The sequence below is a fragment of the Dipodomys spectabilis genome, unplaced genomic scaffold (assembly GCF_019054845.1).
Source record: "Dipodomys spectabilis isolate Male_0828 unplaced genomic scaffold, ASM1905484v1 ptg000015l, whole genome shotgun sequence".
NCBI lineage: Eukaryota > Metazoa > Chordata > Mammalia > Rodentia > Heteromyidae > Dipodomys > Dipodomys spectabilis.
In genome coordinates this window covers 8019792-8028227 of record NW_024870692.1, presented here as the reverse complement: position 1 = coordinate 8028227, position 8436 = coordinate 8019792, and the positions used below count along the sequence as shown (strand labels likewise).

General features: G+C 38.2%; 1 non-coding gene across 1 annotated transcript; it reads left to right on the top strand.

The window, feature by feature from the left end:
- The first annotated feature begins 7849 nt into the window (after positions 1 to 7849).
- LOC122096489 lies at positions 7850 to 7956 on the top strand. Its single transcript, XR_006145319.1, has one exon. It is a non-coding gene; the product is annotated as a U6 spliceosomal RNA (small nuclear RNA).
- Positions 7957 to 8436: the final 480 nt, after the last annotated feature.

Sequence of the window (8436 nt, the reverse complement as noted above, 5' to 3'; positions counted from 1 at the left end):
GGAGAGACCGTGAGACTCCTATCTCCAATAAACCATCAGAAAACCGGAAGTGGCGCTGTAGCTCAAGTGGTAGAGCGCTCGCCTTGAGCTGAAGAGCTGAGGGACAGCGCCCAGGCCCAGAGTTCAAGCCCCACGACCGACAAAAAAAAAAAAAAATATTCAAGGCCGCAAATTATCCTGGGAACATATGTCCACTTCGATTTACCAGCTTTCTAATAAAGACTCCCAATTCGAACTCTCAAAAATATGGTTTCTCTGTATCTCATGATCGAATTCCCATATAACAATATAAAATACAAAATACCACTGCAGTTCTCAGTTCCTAAAGATTAACTTAATATGGTTTTTATTATGTTATTTTCAATAGCTATAGAAAACAAATCTTCCCTATCCAAGATAACAGTTAAGCTACTCAGAGTATAAATTCTTTTTTTTTGGTCCGGTCGTGGGGCCTGAACTCTAGCCTGGGCGCTGTCCCTCAGCTCTTTAGCTCAAGGCTAACGCTCTACCACTTGAGCCACAACACCACTTCTGGCTTTTTTCTTTATGTGGTGCTGAGGAATCGAACCCAGGGCCTCAGGCATGCAAGACAAGCTCTCTACCACTAGCCACCTTCCCAGCCCCATAAATTCTATAAATAGCACCAGAATTTAATAGGTAAATTCTTTTTTTTTCCTGAGGAGTAACTTTTCAAAATATGCTGAGTCATATTATCTAACAGAAAGTAAAGATAAGTGGTATAAAGAAAATGATCTTCACAATCTAACTTGACACATTACAAACAAAAGATCCACAATTATTACATACAGAAAATCTGAACTGAAGGTCATACTAAAAAGTTTCCAATATCTTGGCCTACTGACTACCTTCTCCCTCAGGGACCTTCTGAAATTCTCCTACCTGTAATCTTAATCTAATCTTAATGTAAAAGCCCACTCACCACCCCTCAGGTGATAGGCACCTAAGTTCCTCCAAGCAAGATACAACTGGCCATGCCATTAACCTACACATTAAGTTCCCAGAAATAGGCCTGGAACTCTCAAGGCACATCCTGAAACTCCTTGCAACTCTTCAGCTACCTATAACCTGCTCCCATCTAAGACCCTACTTAAGTCCCTCCACCCCTGCCTCCATTAGGCCTAGTGTCTCCTGACCCTCTTCAGGTTACCCTGATGTCCCTCTTCATCTTTCATTGAAGTTGATCTAGTCTGTTAAAAAAGAAGTTTCAAATTTGGATCCAAAAATGTACATTATAGCTCACCACCACAAACACACACTAATTCCCTTAAGTCTTGGTGTAAGAAGAGTGGAGGGATTTTATTTTGTTTACAGTATTAGTGATTAAATTCAGGACCTCGCACCTGCTAGGTAAGTGCTCCACCGTTGATCTACATCCATAACCCATAATGGGATAATTTTGAAGTATGAGTCAAGTTTGGAAAAGAGACCAAAATCACAAGAGTAAAGTCAGGTATAGGAATTAGTAATAAGAGAAAATATAGAAGAGAAAAAAGGAGAGAAGGAGGAAAAGGAGGGAAAATGGGAGGGAGAAAGACTGAAACACATTTCAATTCTTGCTTTTCAAATTTTGGGCCAAGAACTGCAGCCTAGAACACCATCTCATAGTGAAATAAGGGTATGATCTAACTGATGCCACCTGGCCATGTGGTGGATGATAGGGACTGGTGCCATCTTGTCTTCATGGTAGCGGTGGGGAAGTTCCACCCCCAGGTGATGAGCATGCCTGAATTCCTAGAGGGAGATATGGGAACTTGGATGATAGGTTACTGGACCTGTCAGTCCAGTGCTTTAAACTCTCGAGACTCTCAAGTTTCCTGTGACCCTGCCCCCTACCACTGGCCCAGACCAACTCAGGTGCCATTATTTCATGTTTGTGTGTTTCTCTTTTATCTCCTGGCTCTCCTCCAGTCACCATGGCATTCTACTTCAGCTCTCCATTGGAGTTGATCTGGTTTGTTCATATTGTTTTTCTGCTCTTTCTTTCCTGTCCTGCCCTCATGGCTCAGTTTCTAACAGTGTTACATGTATTCTAGGGGCTACAGATCTTAGTGACAAGAGTCTACCTGCAGTCTCTGGCTTTCCAATAAGAACTCCTGAGTTGGCCTCTCAAAATGTGGTTTTCTGTTTATAAAGACTAAGTTCTGGTACAACATTAGCAATGAAGACCCCAGAACCTAGCAGCTGTGAGCCGAGCACCTGAACTTCCAGGTGATGTATGTGCATTAAAATGCTAGCAGTACTCTTTTCAGAACTGTGCCAAATGTGTCAGAGCTTCAGTCACCAAGTAGGCTACAGTCAGATCTGGTGTCTCAAGTACAGGAAGTGGTGCTTGATTCAGAAAGTACACAGGTTATCATAATCAAGAGATAGTCCCGAAATGGGGTCCAGGGGAAGTGTTATGAAAGACAGAGGGAAGAGACAATCCTTAGGACTGGGCCTAGACCCAGGGTGTGGTTGGCAGGCAATCCCAATATCTCCTATCTTTGAGGGCTCTGTCATTAAAAGTCATTTCTGGAATAGCCAGGTGCCAGTGGCTCATGCCTTAGCTACTCAGGAAAGTGAGATCTGAGGATCTCAGTTTGGCACTAGCCCAGGCAGGAAATTTCATAGAGAATCTTATCTCTAATAAACTACCAAAAAGCTGAAAATGGATGGGTGGCTCAAGTGGTAGGGTGTTAACCTTGAGCAAAACAAGTTCAGGAAAAATGTCCAGGCTCAGAGTTTAACCCTCATCATGCGCATCCAGAAATATATATACATACATATATGTATATATTTATATATAAACATAATATTTATACAATATGCATAATATTTATATAAATATATGTACATATTTATGCACATATAGGTGTGTATAAATATATATTGGTTTATATGTATATACATATATTTATATACAGATGTATGGTTCTGGAAACCATACGTGGTTTTGGTTTTCTGGAAACCAAATGGCCCAGTGACACATCTGCTGTGGTTCTCTCTGGCTATCAGGACTCCCTTTTATTATACATTCTGTAACCCCTGTCACAAGAAGACTTTGGACCTGAGATTACTTTTGCGAATGTTAGGTAATATTTTTGAATTAAGTTAAAAACAGTTGACCAAGGAAGCTGAGCTGAAGTAATTCAGGAAGAATACTTCTTCAATGGAAATTTTGAAGATGATTTTAGGAAGAAGTATATTAGAGGGCTCAGGCCTATTTGTCATTGAGGAACAGGCAGCATATAATCAAAGATAGAGAAACTACTGGCTGCTCCAATACACACATTTACTTACAATCTTACCAGTGAACATTGGACAATTCCAGCAGCTTCACTCACTTAGGGATCTAACAGAAAAAAGAAGCAATAAACAGTAAAAATAAAATGAAAATAGCCTGAAATGTCAAAAGGGTGATATCTTATAGTGAACAAGGGATAGAGGTACTGAGAAGATCAATTCCTAACCCAGCAATTTTGATACAGCCATGATAAATAAACTGAAGCTCTGCTAAGCAAGACAGGGAGTCAATTCAACCCCAAATAATGTTTCCAACAGAAAATGCGACATGATCTTGAAGCCTCTTTCCAAAACATAGGCTCCAGGACAAGGGTCCCAGGCCACCCACAGGTCAGGTCAGGAATCCTGAGAGTAGGGCAAGTTTAGCTCCACTATCAGAGTAACTAAAGGTGCCAAGCAGGGCATCCTTTGTTTGCTTTAATCCAATGGGGCAGATTTCACTTTTCAGAGAAAACATGGTTTTAAGTAAGAATGTTATGCAAGGGGTAAAGTGGTGAGGACTTTAGAGAAAGATAGCTTCCAACAACCACAGCGCACCACGAGTTCTTGGAACCTGTTGCTCCCTTCATATTTGGCACCAACCAGCTCATTGTCCTTGTCTAGACAAGTATTACAGGCTGAGTAAACACTGAATGGTCACACAAAGCCTCTATTCATCCAGAATAAAAATGTGTCAGGGCGCGTAGCCTTTCCAAGTTCAAGGAGACCAGAGGATAAAACTATTTAGTTACTGTGGTTTTACATTAATATTTACTTATTAGCACTGTAAAATTTTAAATCTAGCATCCTTACATTTTATATATAATAAACAATCCGTGTTTTTCTACTTAAAATTATAATAAAATCGGAATCACTTTTACCTATTCTTTTATTACTATTTTATTAACTCTAGCTAAATTCCTGTTTCTAATAATTCTTATTTACAATCTTGATTAGTTCCTCAAGTTATTTAGTCACTGTCTCAAATATTTTAACTACATTTTCAAATTTCATGTATTTAAATTTTTCTTTTGGGACTTCTAAAGCTTGTGACATAAAAAGTCCTTACACAAAACAAACTAGTAACAAATTAATAGATATGGAAATGAATATAAAGTATACTGAAGTAAGGAGGCCAGGTCTGGCTGGCGCCATATTGGCTATCTGGTGGATGGTAGGGTCTGGCATCTTGTCTTCATGCTGGAGGAAGGAACAGACCCCCCCCCTCATCCATCACCTGCCTTCCAGGTAATGGGCATGCCCAGACCCCTGGAGGTAGGGGCAGGCACTTGGCTGATAGGTTACTGAATCTGTCAGTCCAGTGCCTGGGACTGGGAATTTCCTGAGGATCTGCCCCCTGCACCTACCAGCCTGGCAGCTGGACTCCATGCCACATGTGTCTCTGTGATTCTGTCCTGTGTCCTGTCCCCAGGCTCCTCTCCAGTCATCATGTAGTCCCAATTCGGCTCTCCAGTGGAGCTGAATTGGCTTGTTGGTATTGTTTTTGTTCTTTCTTTCCTCTTTAGCATGTTTCCTAGCTGTGTTATATGTATTTGCATGCTGCAGGCCTTTGTAACAACTGGCAGCTTGCAGCCTGTTAACTGTATAATAAAGACTCCAGTATTCTATATTTTAAAATGTGGCCTCTGGAATAATTTACCTTACAACAATACCAGTATATGTTAAATTTTAATTTATTCTAAAAACTTAAGAACTATTTATATTAGCCAAATTTTTGTGTCTCTCAACTTATAATTATAAATCTGAAGACAACTTAGATAAAGATTATAAAAATATGTCTGATCTTAAGCATTATACTTGAAAGAACAAACACAATCTCTTATTTCAATGATGACTTACTCCTGTGTTTTACAAAGAAGTGTTATTTGTATATTGGCTGATTTTATTACATAAAAGTTAATTCTGGCTCAAGTTGTAAAATGCTCACCTATTAAATAACATACCCTAAGTTCAAATCTCAGTATTACTACCAAAAAAATAAAAAAAAGTAATCAAGTAAGTTGAGTTTACTTGCTGTCCATGATTCATGACCATATAATAGTTCTTTATCAATTAGATAGTCAAGGCAAGACACAGGCCTTGAAGATATCTGCGGACAAAAAAAAAAAAAAAATGAGCCCATACAAGATTGAAGTCTAATTCTACATCATTTGGCTTAATAATATGCTTGTTTTGTCTTTATTTTTCTGCATTATAGCTTGATTTTAACAGATAGAATTCTGCACTCCTCCCTTCTTAACTCTACTTAAATTCAAATAATCCTCTGAGATCTTTCTTAAACCCTCTTGACGTCATCCCTTAGATCATAAATTCTTCTCAATTCTTCCTAGACTTATGTTACTACAAATCTAAAAGCAATACTAAAGGAAAATGTTACACAAAATCATTCTTGTACCCTAAACAGAATCTCCAAATACCAGCAGGCTGATTACTAGCACAGGTGACAACTTAGAAAGTGCACCACTGACTAGCTAGAGGAACTTGGCCTTTGTGATGTAAGAAGCATCATTCTTAATTTCTTATAACATGCCAAAAGAAAGAATGCAATAAACAAATAAATGATGACAAAGTCAACAATAACAACAAAAACTTTAAATGTTTAACCCAATTTAAATCAGGTTTTCTGGTCTCTAAATACTGTTCTAATTTAAGCAGATAACTTAATTAGTCTATGCTTACAAAATAAAGATATATCTACTACATGACTGTGATATACCTACTGGTGCTCATCATCATCACCATCATCATCATCATCATCACAGGCAAGAGACTGAGAAAAGTACAGTGACAAAATCTTATAATCCCAGTACTTGGGAGACTAAGGCAGGGGAATTGTGAGTTTGGGACTAGTCTGGGATACATAGTGAGTTCAAGCCTGGACTATACAGAAAGACCTGTCTCAAAAAGAAAGACAAAGAAAGATATACAAAGACAAAGAAAGATATACAAAGACATAGTGTAAAAGGCACTTCCCTAGTGCTCAAAGTAGTCCAAATGTGCATCTCTGTTATTGGCTTCATCCAAATATCCTAGCTATTGTAACTAGAATAATTATAATGTATTGATGCTTCTATGAGTAATTATCATGTATTGGTGCTCCAATCAGTATATAGATGTACCAAGTGCTTTTACCCTAGAGGGTTTGAGAAAGATCTGAATTATGCAACATTGCAACACTGCTGCACTCTGCAAGGAGGGTGTGTCAATAAGTTTGTGCTAAAAGTACTAAGACAGTGTGTGTTTCATTTTAAGTTAATTTGTATTATATTAATAATATATTTTCACAAAATAAAATTTGGGAAATTTGCAATTGCTTTTTAGCACACAAAATATATGTATTAAAATTATTAGATCATATATATGATTAACCCAACTGGGACTATAATGAAATTATCTTAAAATTGTAATGTTTCCCCATTGTTATGCCATGATCATTCTTTCTTTTTTTGTTTATTTTTTATTTTTATTTTTTTGTGAAAATACTTTACAGAGGGGTTACAATTACATGGGCAAGATAATGAGTACATTTCTTATCAAGCATTGTAGCCTCCTCCTTTGTTTCCCCTTCCCATCCCTTCCAATCCTTCCCCTACCCCCCCAACGATCATTCTTTTCTGTAATTAAATTTCAGAAATGTGTGAGAAGCTAGGTGATGGTGGATGATGCCTGTAATTTTAACAAACCCAGAGGTTGAAATATAAGAATCTCAATTCAAAGCCAGTCTAGACAGAAAAATCTATAAGATTCTATCTCCATTTAACTAGTAAAAAGGCTAGACTAAAGGTGTGGCTCAACTAGTAGAGTGACAGCCATGAGTGATAAAGACAAGTGAGAATGTAAGGTTGAATTTAAGTCTGGTACTGGCACACAAAAAATGAATGGGATGACATCTCTGGTTTCTCTTCTGGAAAGAAGGAAGAGATTGCTCCATGGACCTATACTCCCCAATAATCAATCATATTTTATGAAAATTATAAAAGAAGCAAACAACCATGAAAAATCTTTGGAAGTTATCCTACATGTATAAAACAAATGAAGAAACATGAATCTTAAAAAAAATTCCACTGGATCAGACTTTTTAAACTTGTATTTCTTGCATGAAGAGCAGGAAATGATGTTCTCCCTCTTCTCTGCTTCTCCCTTTTAAAACCAATTTTACTAAAATAAACCCTTACTAAAATTTAAAGAAAAATCTGCATAAGAACAGCAGGAGTCTGTTGCATGAGCCACGATCTGATCCACTTCTCCTTCTTCAACCCAAGTTGATCATGAAGCATGATAAAAATCCCAGTCCAAGCCAAGCACAGCGGCTCACACCTGTAATCCTAGCTGCTCAGGAGACTGAGAACTGAGGATCATGGTTGAAACCCAGCCTGGGCAAGAAAGTCTGAGAGACTCTTATCTCCAATTAATCACAGAAAAAGCTGGAAGTGGGGTTGTGGCTCAAGCAGTTGAGCTCTAGCTTTGAACAAAAGAATCTCAGGGACAGCACCCAGGCCCAGAGTTTAAGTCCCAGGACTGGAGAAAGAAAAGAAAAGAAAATCCCGTCTGTCTTCGGCAGCACATATACTAAAATTGGAATGATAACAGAGGATATTACCATGGCCCCTGAGCAAGGATGACATGCAAATTCATGAAGCGTTCCATATTTTTAGCTATGTTCATATGACCATATAAGATGATGTTTAGTGAAATGAACCCCAAGATAAGGATACAAGTGGTTTTTCTTGCTTGCTATAGTTTTAAACATATTTATAATGTACTACGTGATTTTTTTTTGTTTCTTTGGTATGTTCCTCTCCCACGGTATAACCCCTGTTTTCACTGTATTTGATTCTGGTGCTCTGCATCTTGTTTATACATTTTTCTAATTTGGGGAGGGTAAGGGAAAAAACAAAATGCTCAAATTGGGATACAGGTTGACCCATTGTAATAATGAGATGTACAAGACACTATGTTGAAAAAGAACTTTACAACTTCGGGGGAATGGGGGACAAGAAGGAGGAGAGTGAGGAGTTAGGGAGGTAGGGAAGGAAGAGATGGTAGGGGAAAAACAAAGGAGGAGGTAACAATGCGTGATAGGAAATATACTCATTACCTCACTCATGTAACTGTAACCCCTTGGTATAGTAT